This window comes from Cyprinus carpio, chromosome B21 (genome assembly GCF_018340385.1).
Source record: "Cyprinus carpio isolate SPL01 chromosome B21, ASM1834038v1, whole genome shotgun sequence".
Taxonomy (NCBI): domain Eukaryota; kingdom Metazoa; phylum Chordata; class Actinopteri; order Cypriniformes; family Cyprinidae; genus Cyprinus; species Cyprinus carpio.
The window spans coordinates 5,172,465-5,187,224 of record NC_056617.1 but is presented as its reverse complement, the minus strand read 5'-3'; the positions used below and the strand labels follow the sequence as shown (position 1 = coordinate 5,187,224).

The window sequence follows — 14,760 nt, the reverse complement described above, 5'->3', positions numbered from 1 at the left end:
ATGTTTAATAACATAACATGAATATAAATCAATTTATAAAAAACAATAAGAGATTATAATTAATAATAAATTAACTTGTATTTATTTTAATTAACAAATTTGACCATCTAGTCTTTTATTATTGTGAAAAAGGAAAGGAAAGTGTATGACTTTTGTCTTGCTCACTTTTGTCTGCTACATGAAACCACTGATGGTGCTTTTTGATGATAATAATGATGATGATGATGATGATAATGATGCAGGTTAAAATAGTGGAGCTGGTTGGCTGTGTTCAGATAAGAGATGATGCATGCAGTTATGTCTTTGTGTGTGTTTGTGTGTGTGTGTGTGGGGTGTGGTGTGTGGTGTGTGTGTGTGTGTGTGTGTGTGTGTGTGTGTGTGTGTGTGTGTGTGGGTGTGTGTTGTGTGTGTGTGTGTGTGTGTGGGTGTGTTGCATTCATCCCTGTTTTGTCCCTTATCCAGAATGCAATTCCTTGCGTCACAAGGACCCTGGAGGAAAGAGTCTGTGACGTCAGATCCATCAGCTCTCACAGCAGTGATGGTAAGACAAAGAAAGGATGGGATGTGAATTTCATCACAACACACCCAACAGAACACGAGCGAACAAGACAATCCCCTTTAACAGTCCAGAAGTAATTATCCAGAGAAACCAGAGCAGTAAAGATATTTGTGTGCACTTGAGTGTGTGTTAATTATGTATTTGTGTTTTAATGTGAATCACTGTGTTGGGGGGTGGGGGGGGCTTTTTGTGACGTTGGCCAGTGTTGATGACATCAGCACACCCACAGTCTCAGTGCACTCTGACGCAGACGGAGCTATTTAAAGAGCTCTTCTCTCCTCTCTCTCCTCTCTCCTCTCTCTTCTCTCTCCTCTCTCTCAGCTCCCAGTCTACAGAACCGCAGATATTCCTCTATGGCCAGAATCCACTCCATGACTATTGAGGCTCCAATCACTAAGGTACACCTGTGTTATTATACACACCTGAAGACAAATAAACATTAACCTTTATGAATAATTATACCACCTGATTCAATACAGATCAATACAGAATCAGCTATTTACTATCTTGTCCCCCTCGGTCTATCTGTCTGTCTGTCTCTATGTTGTTGTTCTCTCTATTCTATCTATCTATCTATCTATCTATCTATCTATCTATCTATCTATTTATCTATCTATCTATCTATCTTATCTATCTTATCTATCTATCTATCTATCTATCTGGCTGTCTGTCTGTCTATCTGTTTGTCTTATCTCTGTCTGTCTGTCTATCTATCTATCTATCTGTCTGTCTGTCTGTCTGTCTGTCTGTTGCTCTACTTATCTGTCTGCAGGGTTTGTACAAGGTGCTTGAAGTACTTGAATTTGACTTTTTGAAATTTAAGTCTTGGAAAACCCTTGAAAACAGCCATATTTTTGAGAAGGTACTTGAAAAGTTCTTGAATTTTTAAAGGCAAGTATATATGAAGTAAGTGGTGTTTTTTTTTTTCCCCCTCGATAAAATACTATTTTTATGCAAATAATGATGCAGCGCGTCTGATATAAATACCGAGCCCTTTCGACGCGGGCATTTACCTCCTTTTGGTGAAAAGCAGTCTCCCCTTCGATCGCGCATATTCAATTCAATTCAATTCGATTTTATTTTGTATAGTGCTATTTACGATACAAATCATTGCAAAAACTTTAGCAGAAAATTAAGTTGCTCTACAATATTTAGTAGTAGTTTAATCAGTGATGACTGTTAGTTTTACTGTGCATATGGCAGAAATGTTTCGGAAAAATCATAAAGATGTAAACAACAGACGATGAACACTATTAAACGCAATTATGCAATCAAACTTATAGCAAAAATGTGGTAGTTTTCTGTTTGTTGTTGTCTGGTTATCATCATCTATAAACCTATGTCAACACAGGAGAAATTCATCAACATATTTCTCTAGTATGTGATTTGTTGTAATATCGCTATTTCAAAATAAAAGTTCAAACCCTCGCTCGCTCTGAGTTTGTGGAAGTGGCTAAATATTAAAATTACATTTATTTAAACGTCCTTGGATCACTGCTGTAAAGTGAAGCATCCGCCAGGCCTTTGGCGCCGTCTGCAGGTGGTGTATTATAATACATAGTAAACTTAAGTTGGTTAGGTTCAATATTTTGTTAGGCATATTACATTATGTAGGCCTATTTATATCAGGTTGTTCAATAAAACAAAAAATTACTTGGTTTTGGATACTTTATTTGAAACCAATTATTATTGTCTTGTCATCGTTAGTTTATAATTATATATAATACTAGCATACTAAAAGCCTGTTTTTTTAACTTAGACTTGGTCTAGTTGTATTACTAAAAAAATATCAAATTACCCAGTTTGTCAACAGCCCTAGATTAGTTTGACAATTTTTCAAAATACAACTGCATTGTTTTGATTTGTGTGATTAAAAGACAAATATTTGTCATTTTAAAAAAAAAAAAAAAAAAAAAAAAAAAAAAAAAAAAAAAAAAAAAAAAAAAAAAAAAAAAAAAAAAAAAAAAAAAAAAAAAAAAAAAAAAAAAAAAAAAAAAAAATTTAAAAATAAAAAAAAAAAAAAAAAAAAAAAAAAAAAAAAAAAAAAAACTTAAAAATATTTTAAAAAAAAAAAAAAAAAAAAAAAAAACAAAAAAAAAAAAAAAAAAAAAAAAAAAAAAAAATTAAAATATTGTGGTCTCATTCTAGTGAACTAAGTATCTGTATGATCTCGTGAGCTAGGTCTTATTGTCACACACCACCCTAGTGTTGCTAAGTGTGATATAATAGCTCATAATTTTCCAAGTGTATGACACAGCTTTAATTCTTCAGGTCATCATATTCATAAAAAAAAAAAATTCTGTTTTGAATAAAGAAAGCGATAACTTGTCATAATATCCTTTCAAATGTTAAGGTTGCCCACAGTTATTGCATGCTTTTTGTGGCTGCACTTTGTTCGTGCCATTTTTTTTATTCGTTTATTAGAATTTTGAAAGATAATACTATTATTGTGTTGATAGTGAGATCCTCTTGAGTTTAGGGTCCTTGAAAACCAAAACAAAGTAGTGCTTGAAAAGTCCTGGAAAGTCCGGGAATTTCATTTTGCAGTTTCCTCTGTACGATCCCTGTGTCTGTCTGTCTGTCCTGTTGTTCATCTATCGTTCTCTCTCGTGTGTTCTGTCTACCCATCCATCTATCTATCTATCTATCTATCTTTATCTATCTATCTCGTTCCTCTCTACAATGACTTTTTGTTTAAAGCGCTATATAAATAAAATAAAGGTGACTTGACTTGACTATTGTTCTGTCTGTCCATCTATCCATCCTTCTATCTGCCTAAGCCATCCATAACATCCATCTATCATTCTATTAATCTATAGGTTTTCTCAATTCCGTTCCTCAATGGGAGCACACAACTCTGAGGTCATGCTGAACAACCTTTTGTCTCGGTGTATTTATTATTACTTCCCGTCATAACTGATGATTGTTTTGTGACAATGGAAGCAAAAACAGTACGTCAGAGGCGGAAAATTCTTTACTACAGAGATATTTATGGATTTGTAAAACCTTGAGTAGTGGTTTGTTGTTTGCTTTCCACCTTCTGTTTCTTGTTCTACATGTAGTTCATTGTCTTGTATAGGGTGATAAATATAATTAACAGCGCAGGAGAGCGGGGGACAGGAGGTGCAGGGGGGTGGGGTCCTGTGAGACAGCTATTAGCGAGAGCTCTGGATCAGTGTTCTGGAAGATCTTGAGGACCACAGAACTCTACTATCACCCCACTGTGCCTCAAAGAGGACGATCCCACACACCAATGACCTGGTGGGGGGGCGATTTAGTGTTAAGTCGAGAATTCACCTTTTATCTTTTAAGGTGCTTATTTGATTTTATTTGATTTTATTTTATTTAATTTGATTTTATTCCTAACCATAATTGTATTAATTTGTATTGTATTATTCACCATATATTTTAATTTGATTGCTAACCCTCAACCCTTTTCATTTTATTTTATTACTAACCCCTGTATTTTATTATTTTTCATAATTTTATTTATTTCCTAACCATAATTTATTTGATTATCAACCCTACTATAGGTATTTGATTGGTAACCCTAACTCTATTTCATGTTATTTTTTACTATATTAAACCATTATTTTAATTTATTTTATTTTAACTACTATAATTTTTATTAATTTGGATTTTAGCTTTAAAAACAATATATTTGAATTTGATTTGATTCGTTAACCCTAACCCTATTTCATTTTATTTTATTGCCTTACCCCCTTTTTATTTTATTTTAGTTTCATATTTTAAGTTAATTAATTTATTTATTTAATTTATTTAACTTGCTAACCCTAATACTTTTTTCCCTATTTATTTATTTGTTTAATTTCATTTTATACTTGTATTTAAAATAAGCCCCAAGAAAATCCATCATATGACTCCTGTTTTTGGATCCAAATGACACAAAAGCCTACAAGTCATCTTACCAACCCACATGATTCACAGAACATAGCCTTAAAATACTCTTCAAACACCATTTCAGTCAAAAGACTCATAAAACAGTACCCGATCAATATTAAGACAGACGGGAAATTTTCACAAACTGATTTCCTGTACACAAACAAACATAGACCAGATTTTTTCAGCAGAGAAAGGAATCATCATTACGGGAGAAATTCCAGGACGTGCGCTGCCAGGAAAAACTGGTCTTATCTACAGCGTGTGGACTGCATGTCAGTGGTAAGTTCAGTAGATGTGACTGCTCTTGTTTTCATGGCACAGATACATTGAGCTCCATGCTGCCTGGCACAGGCTGTTTCACAGTTAGCAAGCAGTCTGTGACGGACAGTGCTGCTGCACTTGTTTACACAGCAGTCCTCAATTGTCTGAACAGGACATCTTCTCTCCCCTTTAAAGAGCGGGCCACTTTTTAAACCAGATTTAAAATGTTTAAGGCAAGAAAATAGTTGCTAGATCTAAAAAGAGGTTCACACAGACAGAGATTGCGGCAGGGACACACAGAACAAGAATGTCGTTCATTTTGAGAGTTTACAGAGACATTTGGGTGAGTGCCCCGAAGCAATTTTGCCAATACGCAGTGATTCAATGGTTACTGAACAGTGAAGCTCCAAATGATCTGCTTCCTGATATAGCTGGATACAAAATACCAAGAAGTGTTAACAGGGTTTACTTCTTTAGAGATTGTTAGTTGGCAGGGTTCCCACTGTGCTGAAAAAACTTGTTGTAAAAAATGTTAACATCTAGTTTATTCTCAGTCGCAAAAGAACTTCTTTTCTATAAACTATGTGGACAATAGAGCCCTGATCACAAATTCTTTTATTAATATATAGGCATGTCAAGTCACCTTTATTTATATAGCGCTATTAAAACAAATAATCAATAATTAATAATCCAAAATGACAGTTAAATGGCAGGGACGGCGTCATCATTGCCCGTCATTGGGCATCGTCATCATGGTGGGAGATCAGTTGGCAGTTCTAAATAGTATCTGTGCAATCATTTGTCAACCGAGGGGCAACGCTATCACTGTAATTAAGGGTCCCCCAACCTAAGCAAGGCCAGAGGCGACAGCAGGCAAGGAACCAAAAACTCCATCAGTGACAGAATGGAGACAAAAATCCTTGGTAGACACCAGGCTCAGTCGGGGGTCTAGTTCTTCTCGGCCAGGACGAAACCAGCAGTTCAATTCCGGCTAAAGCAAAGTCAGATTGTGGCAGAGGACTCAACTGGTTCCTGTGGGCTTGTCCCAGTGGTCGTCTGAGAGACAAGCAGCCATCAAGTCTTAGGACAGCGTTCTAGGTTTATTACATGCAGGTTTTTCGGTCCTAATAATTAACACACTCTGTTTTTGTCAGATATTTAGCAGTAAGAAATAACTCATCATCCAGTTTTTTATATTGAACTATGCATTCCGTTAGTTTTTCAAATGGGTATATTTCACCGGGGCCGCAAAGAACTGTAAAGCTGAGAATCATCAGCATAAACAGTGAACGCTAACACCAGTTTCCTGATGATATAACGGGATTGTAAACGACCCTAGTACTGAGCCTTGAGGTACTCCATACTGCACTTGGTGATCGATATGATACCTCTTTTTCACTGCTACGAATTGATGGCGGGTCAATAAGTAGATGTTAAACCACATGCTAATGCACTTCCATTAATGCCAACAAAGTTTGCTAGTCTATGCAAAAGAATGTTGTGGTCAATCTGTGTCGATCGCAGTGCAAAAAATACAAGATCCAGTAGCAGTCATAGAGAAATACAACCCATGATCAGATGATAAGAGCAGGTCATTTGGTAAACTCTAAAGAGGAGGCAGTCTTCAGTACTATGATAAGGCTCTAAAATCCTGACTGGAAATCCTCACAGATTCCATTTTCCCAAGAAGGAATATAATTGTGAGGATATACCTTTTCTAGTATCTTATAACCGAAAAGGGAGATTCGGAGAATCCGGTCTGTATTTACAGTTCTTTGGGGACTAGTTTGTGTTTTTTTATGAGAGGCTTAATAACAGCCAGTTTGAACAGGTTTTGGGACCTCTTTTTTCCCAGAAGAGGAGTCTATGACTTCTGGAAGCACCTCTTTTTAGGAGCTTAAATGGAATAGGGTCCTAACATAGATGTTGGTGGTTTTAGATATTTAACAAAGTTTATACAATCTGCTTCCTCTCCGGCTAGTAGATGAATGAGTGGAACTGTATCCTCAGGGGATCTATAGTGCACTGGTCTGCTGCGATACTGTAGCTAATGGCTGGCATAATTACAATTTTATCTCTAATAGTATCGATCTTAGAAGTAAAGTAGTTCATAAAGGTCATTGATGCTGTGCTGTTGGGAAAGTCCAACACTTGTTAGATTGCTTATTTTTTGTTAATTTAGCCAATGTATTGAATAAATACCTGGGGTTGATGTTTGTTTTCTTCTAAAAAGAGACGAAAAGTAATCAGATCTAGCAGTTTTTAATGCTTTTCTGTAGGCACGGTTACCTTTACGCCAAGGCATAACGAAATACCTCTAGTGCTTTCCTCCAGCGAGCGGCTCCATTTTCCGGGCGCTCTCTTTAGAGTGCGAATGTGTCATTTAAACCAGGGTGTCAGACTGTTTTCCTTGATCTTCCTTAAGCGTAAAGGAGCAACTGTATTTAAAATGCTAGTAAAGAGGAGAGTCCATAGTTTTTCTGTTTACATCATCAAGTCGCTCTGAGATTTTGGATATGCTAAGTAATTGGGATACTTCAGGAAGATTACTTACAAAGCACGTCTTTTGTGGTAAGATCATATCAACATGGAATATTAAAATCACCAACAATTAAAACTTTATAATCTGCAGGCCACGCACTAACTCTGATATAAAATCAGCAAATTCTTTAATCAAAGTCTGTGTAGTGCTGCCGCTGGTGGCCTGTATACCAGTAGCCAGTACAAAACATTCACAGGGGATTTATGCATTAACACGTGTGTTTCTCTGGACAATGTTTTTTGAACTCATTCCACCATACTTTTCAACGCGAGTTTACTATTAAATGCCTGGCACTCCTGAGACAATAAACAAAAGGTTTTATGAAATATTAATTGGGGGTGAGATTGAATTTTTTTAACTTTGAATTGTTTAGCTACGTGTTTTAAAAAAGTGTGATAGATAAATTTAATGTAATAGATAGATATAATGTATATTACGTATATAGTTATGTGCGTGTTATCTGTGGCTATTTCTGTAAACACAATTTATTTTTTTTAGTTTTTTTTAGACACTGGGGATAATTTAATGTCTTGTATCACACATTTGATTCAACAAGATAATATACATAGATATGGGTACACTACCAATCAAAAGATTAATAACAGAAAAATATATATATTATTAAATAATAATATATAAATAAAATATAAATAAATAATAGATAAAAAAATATAAGTGTAAATATTAATTTTTTTTTTTTTTTTTTTTTTTGCCAGAAAGGATGCAGGTAAAGTGTCAACAGAACAGGAAGACATTTAACAGACAATAATTGGGCTGGGGTTGTTAACTTACCGGTTTCCTCGATCGTTCGTTCTTGTGACGGTGGATTCACCCACAGCGATATCATATAAGAAAATGTTGTCATCTAGTTTTGCCCAAAACTCTTCGTGCTTGGTCCTCTTACGACCTTCGGATGAGCAGTACAACGGTTCAGCATTAGTGATAATAATAAGAAATGAGTTTCATGAGCCACATCAAATGCAGCATATCAAATGATTTCATGACAGCTCAAGTGACACGCCAGACTGACAGTAAGGATGCTAGAAACATTTTGTACAATAGATTTTGAGCAACAACCCCAAACTTATGGACAGGGGCGTAGTTCTGATGCATTTTAAATGCGAAATACTACAAGCCAGATTCAGGTGCGTCCTTTTATAATGTCATTTTGCTCTGTTACATAAAAGGCAAGAGGATGCGATCCAACAAATCTCAAGAGGTCAAATGACCTTTTGGTTGGGGCCTTTGTATGAGGGAAGTCAGAGTCAAGCAACAGTGAAATATCCAAGTGAAGATAGTGCAGCTGGGGCCTGTGATCAGGTAGCGACGGGATGTGTAGTGTGTCTATTATACACTGTACAGTCTATTATCCTACTCCTGCACCATCTCAGACGGAGTTTGTTTTAAGTACTGGAGGACGTCCTCTCTTTGAATCTGGATCTGTTTCTGTGTGTTTAATCTCCTTCAGACCTGCTAAAGGTTTTTCTCCATGAGAGCAGCGCAAGCACCGAGTGAATTATGGGTAGCGTGGTATTGCTGTGCTTAAGTTGTTGTTATGATTATGTTGGCTGGAAACGATATGTTGGCTTCCTCAAGTCTTTTTCTCTTTCATTTCAGTCAGATATATGGATGTATATTCATTGTGCATTCAGGACGGGACTAGAAGGCTCCTGGGAATGCGTGTCTTCTCAAACAAGGTGCATTCCACAGTAATGTGTTCAGTTCCTCCTGAACTGACTGAATTGAAATATATTTTGATTATTTTAATATTACAGATTGGAGGAATTTTGGCTTGTTTTAAACAACTTGCATAACGATTTTCAGCTGTATATACCATCTGCATTTTTTACCTGAAGTAAGTTATTATTTAGTAATTTATAGGATTGTAATTTCCAATATAAAATGTAACAATTTATTAAATACTTTGTAATAAATTATGCACATTATGGCAAGAAAAAGTGTAACAGAATGTAATGAAAAGTTTAAAGTGAGTGGATTAAACTGTAGGGGGTTAAAAGGTTTTCACTCAAAGCCGTTTAAAGCAGGGTAATTGTCTATAAATAAAACTAAAATTATTTTAAATAAAGATGAAATAAAATATAAATATTAGATGAAATAAAATGAACTGAACCAGAATTAAAAATGTTGCCTTGGTGTTTTAGTGCTTAAGTTAAAGCACTGAAATAATTAACTGCAAATAAACTAAAACATAATATATATATATATATATATATATATATATATATATATATATATATATATATATATATATATATAATAAATTAAATAAAAATAGTATTTAAAAACTGAATAAAGGACAAAAGTACAGACTAAAATGACTGAAAATTAAACTAAAATAAAAAAAAAAATAAAAAAAAAAAAAAAACAAAAAAAAAAAAAAATAAACCAAATATAATATAAAAAATACATAATTCAAAATTACAATAAATTAAAATAAAATAAAAAAACTGAAAAAAAAAATATTTAAAAAATATATTTATTGAAATTGAAATATAAAACTGAACCTACACCTAAAACTTAAACTAAAGCTGAAATACAATGAATGAAACCCTAATTATTAAAGGGGGTGGTCCTATGGTGCCGGCGGCGATTTAAGTTTCCTTTTCTTTGGCAAGTGTTGCAAAAGCTTTGTTTGTGCGTAGAGAGAAGTTGCAAGACCAATGGTCTCAAACCAAAGATATTCTTTTAAATGTTAGAACTGACCACTCCCTCCTTAAAACGGCTCATTTTTAAAACAGCTCCACATATCTACGTCACTGTGTGGAAGATTGCATAACCACCGCCCAAAGTTCACGCAAAGAAAAAAGAAAGAAGGTTGTAACTTTGATTCTCGCTGGAGTATTGTTGCTGCCACCCGCCCATGTTGTGGAGATGATAGTGTTTCATTTTGAAAAGTGAAAAAAAGCGAAACTACTTTTGTTGGCCTTCAGTTAAGTTGTATTCAAGGACTGTTCCAGAACAGTTCAAAACCAAAATATTCGAGTAGTTAGTTCGTGTTGCAGTTTGAACTTTATGGAGGACTGTTTCCTCAAACTGGGCGAGTAGCCTACAATGCTGAGTCTGTGCTAGCTCACATCCTTGTAAGTATGTTTTCATATTTAAAGAATGATGCCAGCGGATGATTCAAAACACAAGTTTTGAACAGTGTTGAGAGAAGCAGAGAAGCGCGTTGATGTGTCGATTCCTTGCACCCCGATCACAAATGCAGACCATGGTTTTTATGTTATTGCTGCCCACAATGCAATGCAAACAAATAAAAGACAGTATAAGTTATCTAGAATCAGTCATAGTGTCCCCAGTAGATCGATGCACCAAATATGCCTTCTTGTTTTTAATGGGTTGTGATTGGTTTTGTCTCTGTCGCACAAGCCGAGAACGGCATCAACGTATCGTAAGGGGTGGTTCGTACCATTTCCGCTCACATGCTTTGTGGCATTCAGGCCAGTCACAATGAACTGGATAGATGTGTTCATTCAAGCACACCTCGCCTTCCTCCAGAATTGATGTGTGATTTGTAAAACAATAAAACCTTTGTTTTTAGAAAGGCGGGTCATAGAGGAGCAACAATAATGTACAGTATGTGGAAAAAATATGTGTTTTTTTTACTTTAAAATATTCATGTACACCAAATATACACAAAAACAATATATTTTTTAGCAAACGTACGTATGCCAGTTCTGCTTAACAACAAAACTAAGAAATGCTAAAAGTAATAACAAAATTCCTAAAAATTTAACTTGAAAAAAAACTGAAAATAGCACAATTAAAAATGAAAACGGAAAATAGAAAAAAATAAAAGCTAATTGCAAAATAGTAACACAAAAAATGACAATAAGTATATAATTAGCACTAATTAGCACTAGTTAAAGTATCGGAACTGTTTTGTGCCTTTTTGCCCACGTTTTTACCTTGACATTGACCATTTTGGCCATGAACACCCATTTGAACCATTCAGGAGAGGAGTCAGAATCAGAGTCGCTTGGCAGTGCCTGTCCCGTTACAAATGAAAATCCCTATTCCTCCATCAGCAGAGCTGCTCAATGAGGAGAAATGCTGGGAATTCAATATCCTGGAGCTGGAAGCGCAGCATCACGGACAAGAGCTACTAACAAGATTCGCGGTTGGTACAGAAAAGGAAGAGAATTCTTGCTTTGTGTAATAAAACTGGTTTCTTAATGGGAGAAACGTTCTGATTTTATAGTGTGTCTGTGTGTGTGTGTGGTGGGAGTATGGTAGGTGTGTTGTGTGGTTGTTGTTTGTGTGTAGTGTGTTAGTGTGTGTGTGTGTCAGTGTGTGTGTGTGTGTCGTGTGTGTGTGTGTGTGTATGTGTGTGCGTGTGTTGCAGGCCGCTCTCATACCTGGGGCTGAAGATCTTCTCTGCTTTTGGCGTGCGCTGAGTGAGTCCTGAACTGCACAGAGGCCACGATGCGCGTCGGTGGCTGCAGTGTGATCGAAGCTAATTACCACGCATCCAATTTTTCCTACCACAACTCAACACACGCCGCAGACGTCCCTGCACGCCACAGCCTACTTTTCCTGCGCAAAGGACAGAGTCAAGGTAACCCTGCCTGACAACCAGTCAGAATACAGAAATAGAAAATGTCTCAATTTTTATACTTTGACAAAATGAAAACATCGGCCAAAAGGTAAGAGCTGCCTTTTTTAAGATTATTTGTTTACTGTTTTGACATTCAACAGGCCTGAGTTTCAATACTCAATCATTTATTCAAAAGTATGGGTAACATTTTTTGTAAATTTCTAAATAAAAAGTTTTATTATATTATTAATTATTAATAGTGCTAATGTAAAAACTATTAAATTAACTGTAAAATGTTATTTAAAACTAAAGCTAATTATTTTTTAAAAAAAAAATTCCATTGTAAATAAATGTTAGTTTATAAAGTAATTTTTATCAGTTTAAATATAATAATAAAGTTGTTTTACCATACATTTACCGGTTTACCTCAGCCAAACTAAACCTGGATTGAATCTATTTTTTTTATCAAAATGATCCAGGAATTAAATTACAAGATGGATGACCTTCCACATATATTGTTCAATAACTAAATTATTACTTTTAATTTTAATATATTAAATTTATTTAATATTTTTATGAACAGGCATTTTTATAAATACGGTAAATGTAATATTTACAGTACATTATTTCATATAAAATGAATTTATTATTAATAATTTCATATTAAATTTAATTCAAGAATACTTGTGTTAAAATTAAAATTTTAATTTTAAAAAATTTACATATTTTAGATTTTAATTTTTAAAAATATAACAATTAAGGTTAATGCAAACAAAATGTTTTGAAAAAACAAAAACTGAACTAAAAAAAAAACACTCAAAAAGCATATTTTTGTTCAAAAATTCACTCAAAAAATTGTGGCATTATCTATTGATTTTTAAAGGCAGTTAAGTTGCCACAGTTATTAACTGATGCTGTTAATCTCGTAAAACAGTCAGTCACCTAATATTGAGCTAACAATTTTGAGTTGCTTCTAAAACTTTACCTACAGTATCTGTGCTGTGTTTGCAGGGCGTCTTGACCAGTTGGATGAAGTAGCGGCACTGTTGGCAGCAACGGTCCATGACGTTGATCACCCGGGCCGCACCAACTCATTCCTGTGCAACGCAGGCAGTGAGCTGGCCATTCTGTACAATGACACGGCCCGTCCTGGAAAGTCACCATGCTGCTCTAGCGTTCCAGCTTACTGTACGACGACAGCAGGTGCAAACCATCTTCAAAAACATGGAAAGGTATCAGTGTCAGCTAAATCATACTCTTCATAGGACTCGCGCTGATCCAGTACTAAACTCTCTTAACCTCCCCATATTCGGAATCAGTTTCGAACCCTACGGCAGGCCATAATAGACATGGTGCTGGCGACAGAAATGACACGACACTTTGAACACGTCCAACAAGTTCGTAAAACAGCATCAACAAAACCCATGAGTGCCATTGAGGAGAACAGCTCCAGTGTAAGACACACAATACTGTTTTTCCATACTGTATGAGAACAGTATTAACAAATGCAGATCTGCATGTGTTACAGAGTGAAGGCAGTGATTGTGAGGGTCAGGCCAGTATTCGCAACTCTCCTGAGAATCGTCTGTTAATTAAACGGATGCTGATTAAATGTGCCGATGTGTGCCAATCCCTGCAGACCTCTGGAAGCTCTGTATTGAATGGGCTGAGGTCCGCATTTCAGGAGGAGGGTAGTACTTTTGCTCAGGGGTGTAAAAACATCAGTCACAATTGCACTCATATGCTTGCAATGGTCTTTTCAAATTTTTGTTTTCATTTAACGTTAATTAAAATGTGTGGTTGTTTCCAAATGAAATATAGTGTTTCTAAACGTAATAGTATGTAGCACTTGATTATCCTGATTGGACCACAAAGAAATTAGTTGAAATAATTTTATTTTCTAATTGTATTGGGTAATTGATGTAAGATGATGAAAAAAATTGAATTATTATATGTGTATTTATTTATTATTTATTACATTACATGTGACACAATATACAAAAATTAATATTCACATGACTATTTAAATTCAAAATGCATATGTTGAAATTAAAATTCAGATTTTTATATTTTTTAACATTAATTCTAATTTGTAATATCTTAATATCTTAATAGTACTATCTTAATAATTAATTCAAATTCACTCAAAAATGCTTAAAACTGTAATTATCTATTTCACTCATTATCGTCTTGGAAAAAGCCAGTTAAGATGCTGTTCATCTCAAAAAGTTGGTCAGTAAAACTAAAACTGATATTAATAATATATATATATATATATATATATATATATTACAATAATTGTCTTTGCTTTCTGTATTTTGAATCTCCTTCTTTCATAGACTGACGAGGAGAAAAAACAAGGTTTGCGGTTGTCAGGCCAGTGTTTGACCGCGAATACCTGCAGCATTTCCTAAATCCAGATCTCATTATCGACTATTCTAATCACGAGACATGTTTGAATGCCTGGGATGGTAAATATACACACACTCAACACATACGCACTACATAATAGTCAGGGCTGCGCCATTCAAAAATTTGATATCTCAGTATTTATGTGTTTTGACCATTTGCTTTCAGCCTCATAGCAATTGTGTTATTTTAGTTAGATAAAGATATCTATATAGATAATAGAGATACTCTTATGGTTTTAATGGAATATTTTGAAGTAGTTTTTATTCTCATATTGTCTGCTTTCATTTTGTTTTTAAAAAGTTTTAGTAATTTTGTGGGTGTATGTTTTTACTTTTTTTAAAATATGTATATATAGTTTTTTTCAGTTATTATTATTTTTTCAGTATTTCAGTTATTTGTAATAACATCAAGTAAAACTAAATAAGAAATGTATCCTTGGCAACTAGCGGAAATCACCATAAAATTTGTGTTTTTTGTTTTAATATTTCATTGCAATGTTTATTTTTATTTCAAATAAAACACGAC

The 14,760-nt window shown here is 34.6% G+C and overlaps 1 pseudogene; it reads left to right on the top strand.

Moving 5' to 3' along the window:
* LOC122141220 overlaps nt 1-13,518 on the top strand; it is a 43,324-nt pseudogene extending 29,806 nt beyond the window's left edge.
* Nucleotides 13,519-14,760: the final 1,242 nt, after the last annotated feature.